This window comes from Solea solea, chromosome 8 (assembly GCF_958295425.1).
Source record: "Solea solea chromosome 8, fSolSol10.1, whole genome shotgun sequence".
Classification (NCBI taxonomy): domain Eukaryota; kingdom Metazoa; phylum Chordata; class Actinopteri; order Pleuronectiformes; family Soleidae; genus Solea; species Solea solea.
In genome coordinates this window covers 7,699,266-7,714,119 of record NC_081141.1, presented here as the reverse complement: position 1 = coordinate 7,714,119, position 14,854 = coordinate 7,699,266, and the positions used below count along the sequence as shown (strand labels likewise).

Below are 14,854 nucleotides of genomic sequence, written 5' to 3'. Positions count from 1 at the left end.
ATGTGTTTTTTGTAATAATTCCTAAAGGCATTGAGCCAAGAGTCAGATTTTTCCGTATGTGTATCAGGGACTAAGACTAATCTAGGGTGCTGAGTTTCAGACTTGTGCAACCTTGGGAAAGGTCAAAGGTCAGCCGTTCTGGTGTGTTTTTTGTAATAATTCCTTAAGGCATTAAGCCAGGGGTCTGATTTTTCCGTATGTGTATCAGAGACTAAGACTGATCTAGGGTGCCGAGTGTCAGACTTGTGCATCCTTGGGAAAGGTCAAACATCACCCATTCTGGTGTGTTTTTTTGTAATAATTCCTTAAGGCATTAAGCCAGGAGTCTGATTTTTCCGTATGTGTATCAGGGACTAAGACTGATCTAGGGTGCCGAGTTTCAGACTTGTGCAACCTTGGGAAAGGTCAATGGTCAGCCGTTCTGGTGTGTTTTTTGTTATAATTCCTAAAGGCATTAAGCCAGGAGTCTGATTTTTCCGTATGTGTATCAGGGACTAAGGCTGATCTAGGGTGCCGAGTTTCAGACCTGTGCAACCTTCGGAAAGGTCAAAGGTCAGGCTGAAATTGCACCAAATAATTTTCTAGAGGACTTTATTCATATTTTTTTCAGATCATTGTTTAGTGGCTCCAGAGGATCCTCTGTTCCGAATATGGGGTCTCCAGGGCCAAAGGTCACCGTGTAGCGGCCAAAAGGACAGTCTATAAAATTCAAACGTGAAAAAGGCGGGAAACTGCCTTTTCTTCAATAATTAATAAAGGCATTGAGCCAGGGGTCTGATTTTTCAGTATGTGTAGTAGTTACTAAGGCTGATCGAGTTTATTTTAATCTTTTTTCTACTGTCCTATATTATAAAACTCATAAATGAAGTTAACTCATAAATGAAGTTAACATCTTAATAAGATATACTTCTGTACCCTCAGTGTTTGAGTTTGTAATTGTTTCACTGTTTGGTTATGTTTTCCTATTGGTGTCTTTTTGCGTGCGCATTACGCTTAGATAAGGCTGTTTTCGGATTGTTTTCTTTTTTCTACTGCCCCATAATATAAACTTTACAAATGAAGTTAACATCTTATAAGATATACTTCAGTACCCTCAGTGTTTGATTTTGCAATGTATTTACTGTTTGGATGTATTTTTCTATTGTTGTCTTTTTATGTGCGCATTCAAAGTTGGCGAAAATCTCAATTTTTCGTCACAGGCAACGAAATTCTTATAACTTTGCAATAGAAGGTCCCATCCCAACCAAATTTGCTAGGTTTGATGATGGACCATGGCTGAAGACTTCTATGCATAAACTGTACATTTTGAAAACAGCGCCTCCTGGTGGTAACAGAAAATACAAAGAATTCACGATTTCGGTAATAACTTTTACAGAGTTCATCGTATCAAACTCAAGTACCGCAAGTGGTGAATGAATGAGAGATGAGCTAGAGGACTCGCACGGTGACGTGGGCACACAGAGACTCGCAAGCCCTTTTTCTACATGAAATAAAATGACCATGTTTTATTCTGTCGCTTATTATGCAAAGACAACACACTAGAGAGAAAGAGAGACAGACAGAGAGAGACAGAGAGAGAGACAGACAGAGAGGGACACAGAGAGAGAGACACAGACAGAGAGAGACATATACACACACACAGCATTGTGATTGGCTCCTCTGCTCCGCTCAGCTCTGAAACTTGCGTTTCTTTCTACACAGTCTATGGTATAAACTCACTAACAATCGGCTTCTGATGGCAGTGGGACCCGCGTCGCCACTCGCACTCAATCAACGTGTCACAACGTGAAAAAAGAGCTTCTCATGTTCTGTGGGGTAAAAGAGGAGGACAAAAAACACTCACCGCTGCAATGTGGACTATATTTTATGTGAAGTTAGATGCTGTTTAAACAAGTAGTGATGGGCGATTTTGGGCCAGCCGAGGGACGGACGTTTTTTTTTATTATTATTATTTTGCTGCGCCTTTGCTGCGCCTTGCGTCTTGAAAACTCTCCCGGCCCAGGCGAGTTACCGTAGTTACCGAGACGAGGCGCCGGCACTGTGCCGTGCCGCAAAACAAAGATAAACAGCAGCCGTCTAACACAGCTCTCAGCTGCAGACACAACGCAACGGAGAGATGACGTGACGATTGATTGGCCCAGTGGCCTGTCTGTCAAGAATACCTGGCTCAATTGCCCTATGAGAGGCTACAGAGGCCCAGGACACTAAATTGCAGATCTACATGCTTACAAGTTTTGAGTATGTACATCTGCTATGTTCACAGTTTTTGATCATTTCAACCTATAATTAAATCTCCCAAATCAGGTCATAAGAGTTAAAGTTGTGCCAGACAAAAAGTCCAGGGCCAAATTTTTGTTCCAGTCCACCCCTGGCAATCTATCAGCCAATTAGAAAATAGTATTTGTTGTTGCTGGGTAAAGTCTAGGTTAGTTTTCCGCTGCAAGCACTCACATGGCTAAACCTTGTCGTTAGTCTCGTGTGATTAATGAGAGTAAAGCCTTCACATCGCAGTAAAAGGTTTGTATTAATCAATATCATTAAATAACAGATAGAGTTTAAAAGATTAATCGATTTTTTTGGACCCAGCCCTAGCTCCAGGCCACAACCAAACGTTCATTTTCCATTTGCTATTTACACCATTTTTCATCACTAAAATCTCCAATCTTACAGGGCAATAGGTGCGGTACACCCTGGACAGACCGCCAATCCATTGCAGGGCCACACATAGAGACAAACAATCATTCACTCTCACATTCACGCCTACGGTCAATTTAGTGTGACCAATTTACCTAATCCCCATATTGCATGTTTTTGGACTGTGGGAGGAAGCCGGAGAAGCCCCACGCACACACGGGGAGAACATGCAAACTCCATGCAGAAAAGCCCTTGTTCCAACCAGGGCTCAAACCCAGATATTCTTTCTGCAAAGGCAAGAGCGCTAACCACTACACCAAGCGCATAGCCATGTATCTTAAAGGGGACATATTATGCAAAATCAACTTTTTAATCATTTTAATACTTATATTTGGGACTCTGGAGGCCCTAGCAGTCGCCAAAGTGTGCAAAAAGAATACCCAGTCCTTTTTTCGTGGTCCCCCTTAGTGTAAGTATAGGCGATAAAACATGCAATGTTGAATTCCCTGCGCATTGTGACAACAGAATGCGCATTTCACCGCAAATGTTGCCACCCCACCAGTAAGTTTACTTCGAGAGCTCCACCTTAGCTCCACCTTGTCCCTATAAAATGCAAGAGTGCAGGTGAGGGAGGAAGAGCGGTATTATGTCAATGCGGAGGGACAAGTGTGCTGTTGGTGGCTGCACAGTGGAGCACAGTGTTTTACACAAACTTCCAGCCTCAGAGGATTTTATATATGAAGCTAATGTGCCGGATAAAGTCTCCGTACTTCACAGACGTACAAATACACACATTTTTAAGAAAAGGTCAAATAGAGCTCATAACTGACCATTCTGACACGTCCTTATTGAAAATATTTGTTCAGTACGTCCTCCATGACCGCCGCTGGCGATCAGCGGTGCTGTCCCTATGTCTTTTCAACGGATTGACAGTTCGTCACTGTTCGGCTTGATCCTTGTGTCGGACGTCTCTTCCTGTGACAGCACTCTCACTGTTTTTCCGCGCACGATGCCATGTTGATTCTGTCAGAGAACTAGTGGAGGGAGGGGGAGAGGAATGGAGCGGAGGGAACAGAAGCGTGTGCCGAGTAGGCGTTTCCGTGATGCGTGTATCGAGGCTTGCTTCATTTAGTGGAGGAGCCAAAAATGATGACGTCCGAAGCCTCGCTGCCCGGCTGTACCACGTGATTGCTTCGGAAAGTGGTTCAGATTTTGCCGTGAGGTTTTACAGCTATATAGACCCCTCAGACTCCATTCAAAATGTGGGTTTTTGAAGGAGAGTTGCGGTCAGTTGAGAGTTTGGATAGAGTTTGGATAGAGTTTGGATACTAGAGTTTGGATAACGTTTATATAGTTTGGAGATAGTTTGGAGAGTTTAGGGAGAGAGAGAGATTTAGGAGAGTGAGGAGAGTAGGATAGGTGATATGGATGGAGCCAGCGAGGCTCATCATTGTCCAAGTTACACAAGCATAATCTGTGCCCTTTTCCTAGTTACACAAGCACTTTCACTGTCCTCTGCCTGATTACGCCCATGCCACTTTCAGAAAAACATTGCACAACCTGCCATATTATGATATTACCATTTTGGGAAGATTTACACACACAGAATACATTCACAAAATGTATTAAACACATATGTACATAAATTATTTGGTCATACATTTTTTGTAATTCATAGTCATATATATAACAGACACAAAAATTAAATTCATCACACATTATGTGGTTCAGATACAGCTGCCTGTGATTATACACTTGGCCAGTAGGTGGTTTCTTGTGCACATGAAGCTTCGAGAAATGAACCCTTTCTGGAACCAATTGGCTCAAGTGGTTCAATGCCTCATGAGGCTTCATCTCACCATCACTACTGTAGACCCTCTTTATATAGGTCCTCTGCCCCTCCCATCCAAACATCAATTATCCAAAAATCACAATAAATGAACACAAGCATGATTACTATAACAAACCAGATGAAAATAAAGCCAAAGTATTTCCCAAATTAATGGTGCCACAATAATTATTGTCTCCACCTTTAATTAAACAAAATTAATAGATTATTAATGGAACTAAAAACAAAACTGACGTCACACTAAGCGTCCCGCCATCGTTGTCATTTAAAGCCCACATAGACCGGAAGCTCCAATTAACGCTGCGTTTGTGTGTGTATCTGCGTCATTACCTCGTTTATGAAACCCTTAAGTTTCAGAACAAACAGTTCAGCCACTGCTGAGAAAATAGTGTTGTATTGTTTTCCTGGGCTCTGCGAAGCGGATCGACACTTCCTTAATTTGATGTCGTCATCAGAAATCCTCACCACCGTAGCGCCTCCCGGTGCGGGCACTAGTCCGGGCACATCCGGTTGCGTACATTCAACCGCAGAAGAAGAAGAAGAACTAGTCTCGTTGTAGCTGCTGAGATGCAGAGCATCCACCGTGCCAGAGGGGGAGCTGTGTATCTGAGAGCTGGCCTATCTATTACGTCACTTCCAGGTACCTGGCCAATCACTGCAACTGTTTGGTCTGAAACAGCACGGCTGACGAGAGCGTCAGTGAGGAGATATTTTGATCGGCTCGTTAATCATGAAAACAAGTTAATATATGTAAGTAGACCTCCATAACTAACATATATGTGTGATACAAGCATTCTATGTCGCCTTTAAGTGCGCCGCTGACGTAAACAATGTTTGGAATGCTGCCGACGCAAACTGAGGATGAGGGGTAAGTAAGTGTAGAAGAGTGACAATGTTGTGTCATGAGGGGAGTTGTCCTCAAGGTGGAAGCAGAGGCTAGGTAGATGTGGTGATTCCTTGACCTGTATGTATGCCGGCCATGTTAAAAATGTTTGAGTAAACAAACCCTAAACGGAGCTCCCGTGTCAGTCCTTCTTTCTATAATATCGCAAGGATATTACATTTCGGCGACGAGGGAACCCAACGGGCTCAGTGTGAGTTGTAGGAAGAGACAGCAACTTGTGAGTTCGACTCGGTGTATGTTGGGCGTCGAGGCAGCTAACGCTAGCAACAACGCTAACGATGGCGCTAGGAGCAGCGACGAGGAAGACAACGTCGGGATCAGAGCCGGCCCTGGGCATAGGCAGTATAGGCAAATGCTAGGGGCGCCGTCATCCGCAGGGGGCGCCGAAAACGGAAAAAATAAAAATAAAAACTAAATGTGTATATATATATATATATAAATACTACTTCTGTCTTCTGCCATTATTACTATTATTTCGAAATATTATATAAGCCCACAGCAACATAAAATAATAATCACTATTAAATAAGGCAGAAGCCTTTTTTCTGGGTGCAACGAGCCGTCGCTCTGTACCTGCCCTCTGTGAGGGGGGCGGGGTCAAGAAGCCAGCTGCCTGAATCTGACCAGACCGTGACCCAGAGACGATGAAAAAGATTAATGACACTGTATCGGAATTATGTCCAAAAGACTGAAGCCATCCGCCGCCCAAGGAAGGAAAAGAAGGAAAGAAGAGGAAGAAAAACGTGAAAAAGATAGAGGTACAGTAATGTCAATGTGATGAAGTGCATGAAATGAATAGTTTAATGCATCGTAGTTACCGTTGTTGGAGCAGAGTGTTAGCTTGCTAGCTTACTTCGGACGATAGCAACATTGTTTAATAATCAATAAATAGCTGAGTCGACGTGTGTTAATGTTACTCCACCTTAAATTCATCAGGGAGGTTTGGAAACTTAACGTTAGGCCTGTTCAGGTGTTATTTTACAGGTGTCTTTCCTGCTTGTATGTCAGTTAAATTGCTTTTAGTTGTCCATCCCCTTTGTAATAGGGTGGTTGTAAGCCTTTGGTTTTATGTGTCACAGTTAATGTTTGTTAAAGTTTACATCAGTGTTAAAGTACTCCAAAAAGAATGATAGCTTGCACTGTTTTTATTTGGTGTGATATTTTTTACTCAAAGAAATAAAATCTTGAATACACACATGCAGTTTCTGTGTGATTGTATGAAAGTTGATTGAGAAATTGACTGCTTTCGATGCAAGGGCGCCAGCTAAAATCTTGCCTAGGGCACCAAATTACTCAGGGCCGGCACTGTTCGGGATGACTACGGCAATGGTGGGGACACTCGCGGCTTTCGACAGCCATGTTCAAGCTTGGGAGGAGTACGTCGAGGTGATGGACATTTTTTTTTGTGGCAAATGGGATCTCAGACGCTGCGAGAAAGTGGGCTATATTGTTGAGCTCAGTTGGCAGCCGGACATATAGTTTGATGAGAAACTTGTTAAGCCCGGAGAAGCCTGGTGATAAGTCATATGAGGACTTGACTGACTTGCTACAGTCACACTACAACCCAAAGCCCAGTGAGATAGTCCAGAGATTCAAGTTCAACTTGAGGAGGAGGGCGGCGAATGAGACTGTGACGGAGTATGTAGCGGTACTACGGGAGCTGGCTCAACAATGTAACTATGGGGATAAGTTGAAACAGATGCTGCGCGACAGGCTCGTGTGTGGCATTGCGGATGACCGCATCCAGCGGAGACTTTGGCGGAGCCAGACCTGACATTTGAGCGGGCATTGAAAGTCGCACATGCCATCGAGTCCGCAAACAGGGACGTGCGGGACCTGCAACTGCAACCGAAAACGATGGACAGCAATGTGAATATGGCTACAGCGCAACTACCAGTGCACATTGTAAAAGTGGAACAGAAGTGGCATGGGAAGACGACACCACTGACTTGTTACAGGTGTGGGGGTGAACATGTGGCACGAGACTATCGGTTTATCAATGAGAAGTGCCATGGCTGTGGAAAAAGAGGACATGTGATAAAGATGTGCAGATCCTCGCCTCCTACAGGCCAGCAGCAGCTTAAAGGGGGAGGGAAGCATAAGCAGTTTGTAAAAAGGGATAAAAAACAGTCTGCACATCACATAAGTGAATCCCCTGTGAATCACTCTAGTGATAAAGAGGTGTTTACACTGCACAATCTAACAGAGCCAAAAATAGAAAAAACACTGTGTTCTGCTTAACAAGATAGAACAAAAACAGATTACATTGCAAGAAGTGTTAAGGCAGAATGAGGACCTTTTCAAAGAGGAACTGGGAACTTGGTGGGGCCCCCCTGCAAAAATATAAGTAAAGAAGGGGTTGTCCCAAAGTACTACAAACCCCGCCCTGTCCCTTATGCAATGAGAAAGAAAGTGGAGGTCGAGTTGGAGAGACTCACAAATCAAGGGATAATCGAGCCAGTGAAATTTTCTGAGTGGGCCGCGCCGATTGTTCCGGTGTTGAAACCTGACAATTCAGTGCGCATCTGTGGAGATTATAAGCTCACAGTCAACCTGGTCTCAAAGTTGGAGCAGTATCCAATACCAAAGTTAGAGGACTTGTTTGAGAAGTTGTCTAGTGGTGAAAAGTTGAGTAAACTGGACTTGAGCCATGCATATCAACAGGTGATCCTAGATGAAGCATCAAAGCCCTTTGTCACCATTAACACACACAAGGGTCTGTTTCAGGTGAACCGTCTGCCATTTGGGGTTTCTTCCAGTCCAGCCATATTTCAGAGACTGATGGAGAGTCTGGTGGCTGGCATCTCAAATGTGGCGGTATATTTGGATGACATTTTGTTGACAGGCCAAAGTGACCAGGAACATCTGGCAGTGTTGAACCAGGTGCTGACACGGCTGCAGAAAGGTGGTCTTCGCCTAAAGCGCAACAAATGTGCATTCATGGAACTGGAAGCAGAGTTCTTAGGACATAAAGTGGATGCCTCGGGACTCCATCCCCTGCCACACAAAGTTAGTGCAATACAGAAGGCACCAGCATCCACTAATGTCACTGAACTGCGTGCGTACCTTGGGTTGCTCAATTATTACAACAGATTCCTGACAAATTTGTCCACATTGTTATTTCCCTTGCACGAACTGTTGAGTAAAATAGACCAAATGGAAGTGGGGAACAGAACAAGAGAGAGCGTTTGGGAAATCCAAACACCTCATGCAATCCTCTGAAGTATTAGTGCATTATGACAGTCAAAAAGACTTGATCCTGGCCTGTGATGCCTCGCCCTATGGAGTGGGGGCAGTGTTGTCGCATTGAATGCTGGATGGGCAAGAGCGACCAATCAGCTTTATGTCAAGGACGCTGACATCAGCTGAATCCAACTACTCACAATTAGACAAAGAGGGCCTGGCAGTGATGTTTGGCATTCAGCGCTTCCACAAATACCTGTATGGACAGAAGTTTGTCATTTGTACTGATCACAAACCCTTGTTATCCCGTTTTCAACAAGATGAAGGCTGTGCCCATCATGGCATCTCCTCGTATTCAGCGATGGGCTGTAACGCTGAGAGCATATGAATATGAGATTATCTACAAACCTGGAAAAAATCATGGTAATGCAGATGCGATGAGTCGCCTCCCTCTGCCGCAACCTTCAGCCAAGGAAGAACAGGAGGAAAGAGTGCTCATGATGGAGACTGTAAATCTTGTGTCAACATTGGAGGTGAGCCGGTGGACAAACAGAGACCCTGTATTGTCCAGAGTTGCACAGTTGATCCAACATGGCTGGCCAATGCACGACTTGATGGATGTGTACTGTGGGGGTCACGTGTTGTGGTGCCGCCACCAGGGCAAGAGGCCATGTTACAGCAATTACATCATGGTCACATTGGCATCACTAGGATGAAAGCTTTGGCACGAAGTTATTTCTGGTGGCCACAATTGGACGCAGACATTGAAACTGTAGTTAAAAGTTGCGTCACATGCCAAGAACACCGTAACCTGCCTTCTGCAGCACCACTTCACCTGTGGGAGTGGCCAAGGAAACCGTGGCAGAGATTACACATTGATTATGCTGGACCTTTTATGGGACACATGTTTCTGATCCTGATGGATGCGCATTCAAAGTGGATGGATGCTTATCCTGTAACAACCTCCACCTTAGCCATCACAATTGAATGCCTGCGAAAGAGCTTCAGTAATCAGGGGATACCAGAGACAATTGTGTCTGATAATGGCTCGTGTTTTGTGAGTGCGGAATTCAAAGAGTTTCTAAAAAAAAAATGGTATTGAGCACATCACATCTGCTCCATATCACGCTTCGGCCAACGGCTGTGCTGAGCGCGCAGTCCAGACATTCAAGTCAAGAATGAAAAAGGCAGGGGAGGGCAGCATTGCCACTAAAGTGTAGAGAGTGCTGTTTAATTATCGCATTACACCACAGTCCACCACAGGGCTCTCACATGCAGAAATGTTGCAAGGAAGGAAATTGAGGTCTACGCTGGATCTGATTCATCCTGATCGCAGGGTAAAGGTGGAGAGGAAACAGAAAAGAGACATCATGACAAGCAGAAAAAAGGGAGAGGATTCCAGGAAGGAGATGCTGTGGTCACGAGAAACTTCAGTCATGGTCCTAAATGGATTCCTGGTTTCATTACAAAGATCACTGCACCTGTCTCTTACAAGGTCATGTTAGGAGACAGTAATATTGTGCGCAGACATGTGGATCAGATACTGTCAAGACCTGAGAAGGCGGATTGTTTGGAAGCAAAGGTCACAGAACCACTGGGACTGTCTGTTTCACCCACAGCAGTATGGGATGTGTCAGAGACTTTAACTCTGGCAGAAAACGGCAGTAGACAGGTGAAGAACACTCAGACTATCTTAATTCCTGCTCCGGATGATGCATCTCCATCAGTGTCTGACGTTCCACCTCCAGATCCGGCAAGGCTGTCACAACCTGTGGTAGGAACCGTGCGCCGGTCACAAAGGACTGTGGGCAAACCCAGTTATTTGAAGGACTATGAGTGTTAAATGGATGGGTTGGAAAAGTGACTTGGTGATTGTTGAGGGGTATTGTTACGTTGAAATGTGTTGAATGACAAACAAACCTTAGTGTCTATTAATGCTTGTTTCGATGTCAGTTCAGTATGTGTAAGATGACACAGGGTTATTGTGGGGGATGGAGAAAACTAGTGTCACAACCTGGCTCAATATATGTGACAAAAAAGGGGAGACCACACATAATCTGAACATATTGTAACATACACAACACAATTAAATTAAAGTAATCAAATATTTAAACATAATGTGTAAACCAAAACAGGAACCAAAATGTCAGTCGGCAGGCCAGAGGAAGAGGGGGAGCATCTGTGGCAGGTCTGCTTAAATAGCCTCTTGAGCTGTTTGCAGGTGTACTGCATCACTCACTCAGCCACAGCTCCACCCACCTGAAAGACAAGGCAGAAACAGCCCACAAGGGCAGCAAACATGACCAGCCCTGAATCCGTCACACTAGCTTAAGGGGGAGGAATGTAGAATGTAGTGACAATGTTGTGTCATGAGGGGAGTTGTCCTCAAGGTGGCAGCAGAGGCTAGGTAGATGTGGTGATTCCTTGACCTGTATGTATGCCGGCCATGTTAAAAATGTTTGAGTAAACAAACCCTAAACGGAGCTCCCGTGTCAGTCCTTCTTTCTATAATATCGCAAGGATATTACAGTAAGTTTGAACCAAGTTAAATGTTATAAGGGTGATTATGTAGGAGCGGCCAGTGTGCACCCTTGACGGTCTACAAATGTTGCTGAAAACTGGCAACGCATTTCGGTATGTGTATGCGTCTGTCTGTGCGCTCTGTCAGCGAGTGTGTGGCGGCGAGTGTATGTGTGTGCGTGCGCGACTCTCTCGGCGGGTGTGTGTTGGAGTATGTGCGTCTTTGCGCTATACTAGCGAGTGTCATGTCAATGTCCTGTCATTTAGCAGACGCTTTTAACCAAAGCGACTTGTAATGGAATTGAGTACAATCAGCCAGGGGTAGAGTCCTGCGACCAGGATGTCTTTCGCACACATGGTACCGGTTTTAACCACTGAGTCACTCCACCCCTGTATATGCTCATTAGTTACGAGTCGCTCCGTCACAACATTATACACGGACACACACACAGATCAGGTACTCAGTTACTTTTGCACAGTTTTGTGTTTTTCATTTTCAGTCAGTCCTTTTCGTGGAGTCAGGGATTGGATCAGGGCAGTCAGTCCACTAAACCTATATTAAATGTATGTAATTTGTTCTGTATGAGTGTAAAACAAGAGGTCTGTAGCAACCGATAACGTAATAGCGGCCAATAACGTAATAATTTAAATGTAATAAAACCAATAACGTAATACATTGCCAATAATGTAATAAAGTTGTTGAGCCAATAACGTAATAACTTTTTGTTTCTGGTTATTATGTTATTGGCCTTGCATTAAAAAAATCCTTTGATAATGTAATAACTGAGCCAATAATGTAATAACTGAAGTATCACTTTATTTTATTTTAAATTTCTGGAGAGAAAGTGTCACACTTAGCCTTAATATTGCATCTTGCAAGATGCTTAAATATCCAACCTTATAGATACCCCTCCACCCTCAAACCCCCCTCCACAGGAGGCATATAAATCAATTTGGATTTATATGTCACTCTTAGGGTTCCATTACCGTGACCATACAGACACTGTGACGGGGTAGTGCGTGGCAGTTTTCAGTATGGTATTGCAATTCACCGCCAGAACGCTAGGGGCTGCGGGAATTAGTCGTTGACTGACCAATGACAGCACCGTGGTCTCCATTGGTCTCAGTTGCCTCGACAGATGATAACATTTTTTGGAAGCACACGTCAGGCTACAGAGAGGCTCTCTGACAGGGTTGCATATGCTTTAGATATGCTGCTCCTAAATTGATTTAATGCACTCATGCACAACCATATGGTTCTTGAATTAAAGAAATCTGTTAATTCCATAAAGATAGTTTTAACTTCCTGTAATTCCAGAGGTTTTTGCAGTGTCTTATGTGCTGATGTGTAAGTTTTTGTTTAGTTTTTGTTTAGGTATAGTGGATGGCATAGTCACATAAACACGTCATTACCACTAGCCATACTGGGCACCTCTCTTTCTTAGGGTCAGTCTTTTTAACAGCTATCTGCTCATTTGGGTCTTTAGTCATTACAATTCTTACAGATATTGTTGTATAAATAAACAGTTGCTCATAATGGTGTATGTATGTAAATCATGTCATCATGAGGATCTTGCATTCTCAAATGAATTCAACATATTTTTTCTTGGAAAAACATTTTTAATTTTTGAATCTCAAAATGCCTCAAAGGGATTTTACTGAGGGCTACAGAACTCCAAGTGATTTTGCCGAACAAACTGTAAACTCTGAAACTGTCAAACTGTCATTGTCATTACCAATGTAATGCACATGTTGTAAAAAAATGGAACTTAGCATCTCAAAAGAAAAATGATGCAGCACTCTGCATTTACAAATGTAAAAAAGGAGAAAAAAGCTTGAGCAGGGTGAATTTGAATAGTGCAAAGTTATCAAAATGGAACTTAGGCTGGAGGTCTCAAATGAAAAATAGCTCTCACTCCTTTACTACTGTAAATAAGAAAAACATTAAAATAAAATTTACTTTAGGCCTACTTTTTCCAGAATATGTTTTTGATTTCTGTACTTTGTAATGCCCTCATCCAGCAGCTGTCCTGACTAAACAATTACTTCAAATGCATACTGAGGCCACCGTTGCGTCCAGTGGCCTTGTAGAGCTTCATAACGCTAATTGAAAAGTCATTATCTTTATCTAAATCTAGGCTCTCCAATATAAGTTGGGGTGGAATGATAAGAGTGAGACTTGATTGAATGTCCCAAGCATTGACATATCTTGGATTAGAGACAATTCTATTATTCTTGATAGGATCTCTGTGGGTAGGTATTGAGCTCCTGGCTCATTAACGGCATCCCCAACAACATAAACTGAAGGGTTAGCCATAGGCTGAGCATCAGCATTAGGTACAAATACTGATTCAGGTTCAGACAGAGAGTCAGATTCATGAGATATAGAGTCACGTTCAACTGAAGACATAGAGGTAGGTTCAGCATCAGACAGAGAGCCAAGGTCAGTGTCAGACAGAGGGACAGATTGAGACACTCTATGCATCTCTGCCTCCTGAATGGCTTGAATGTAAGGGAGAGTAGGTCCATCTAAACTCGCATAATGTTCCACCTGTCTTTCAGCAAAATGTCCAAGAACCAAAAGAGGCAAGCCTTCACAGTAGTAACCAGATGGTGACATGACAGAGGTAGCATCCAAACCAAGAGTTGACACAATAAGGAACTGAACACTGAAAATGTGTGATACTCACTGATGCTATGCTGTGCCATCCTCTGTATATAATCCTCCCATGGTTCCTCAACATACTCTGAAAGGGGTGTCCCATCCATTCCATTTGGATGAAATGTTAGGTCAGCAACTACTTCTCCACACAATCTTTCTGCAGAGAAAGAAAGAATAGTGGCCAATTGAAATATACAGAAATAGCAGGTTAGGTACATATGTGCTGTTATTTAGTATTTAAATATATTTTATACACATTGATGAATACAATAAGTAAAAAATGATTTCAAACAAGACAGCAACAACAGTATGTTTGTGTGTGTGTTTGTGCTAGCCTGGATGAACCTCACCCGAATCTGCAAGCAATTTAATGTTGCTTTGTAGATCAGACTAGCCCTAACACTGTTTTGGCCGATTCAACAATCCCAGATTAAAAAAGTAAGTGCTCTCTGTAGCCACGCATAGCCCTCTCCATCGTCACAAACCCTGTCGGAGAGCCTCTCTGTAGCCCAACGTGTGCCTCCAAAAAAAAAGTTATCATCCGTCGAGGCAACTGAGACCAATAGAGACCACAGTGCTGTCATTGGTCAGTTAACGACTCATTCCCGCAGCCCCTAGCGTTCTGGTGGTGAATTGCAATACCATACTGAAAACTGCAACGCACTACCCCGTCAAAGCGTCTGTATGGTCACGGAGAGTACTATAACGGAACCCTAAGAGTGACATATAAATCCAAATTGACTCTTAATTGCTCCTTTAGGCCTCCTGTGGAGGGGGGTTTGAGGGTGATTATTTCTGTGCCACATGCACTTGCGTGAAACTGCTCCTGATCTGTTCCTATAAAAGAACACTAGACTACACTTTGGAAACTCTTAACAATCAGAGACATCTCCTGTGAGGCAGTCTGTTGCAGCAGCTCTAGCTCTAGCTTTACTGTAAATTTCCTCACTGCTGGACTGATAAAGCACAATCTCATTAACCTTGAATTTACGCGAAAGCACGTATCACTCTTCAGTTACTGTGCTCAACAAGCAGCGGGTGCTGCTGGGATCCCCTCCCCCTCCCAAAGTTCTCACAGGCGGGCAGTCTCACATTAGCCTCC

At 43.5% G+C, this 14,854-nt stretch overlaps 1 protein-coding gene and 1 pseudogene across 2 annotated transcripts in view; both read left to right on the top strand.

Moving 5' to 3' along the window:
• The first annotated feature begins 5,665 nt into the window (after window positions 1-5,665).
• LOC131463810 (uncharacterized protein K02A2.6-like) lies at window positions 5,666-10,413 on the top strand (annotated as a pseudogene).
• A 593-nt stretch (window positions 10,414-11,006) lies between these two features.
• noxa1 (NADPH oxidase activator 1) overlaps window positions 11,007-14,854 on the top strand; it is a 52,443-nt gene continuing 48,595 nt past the window's right edge. The window contains exon 1 of one of the 2 annotated variants that reach the window (XR_009241048.1): window positions 11,007-11,099. The gene's annotated coding sequence lies outside the window, so the exon portion shown is untranslated. The remainder of the gene's footprint in view (window positions 11,100-14,854) is intronic. The other variant, XM_058635210.1, reaches the window with a different exon arrangement.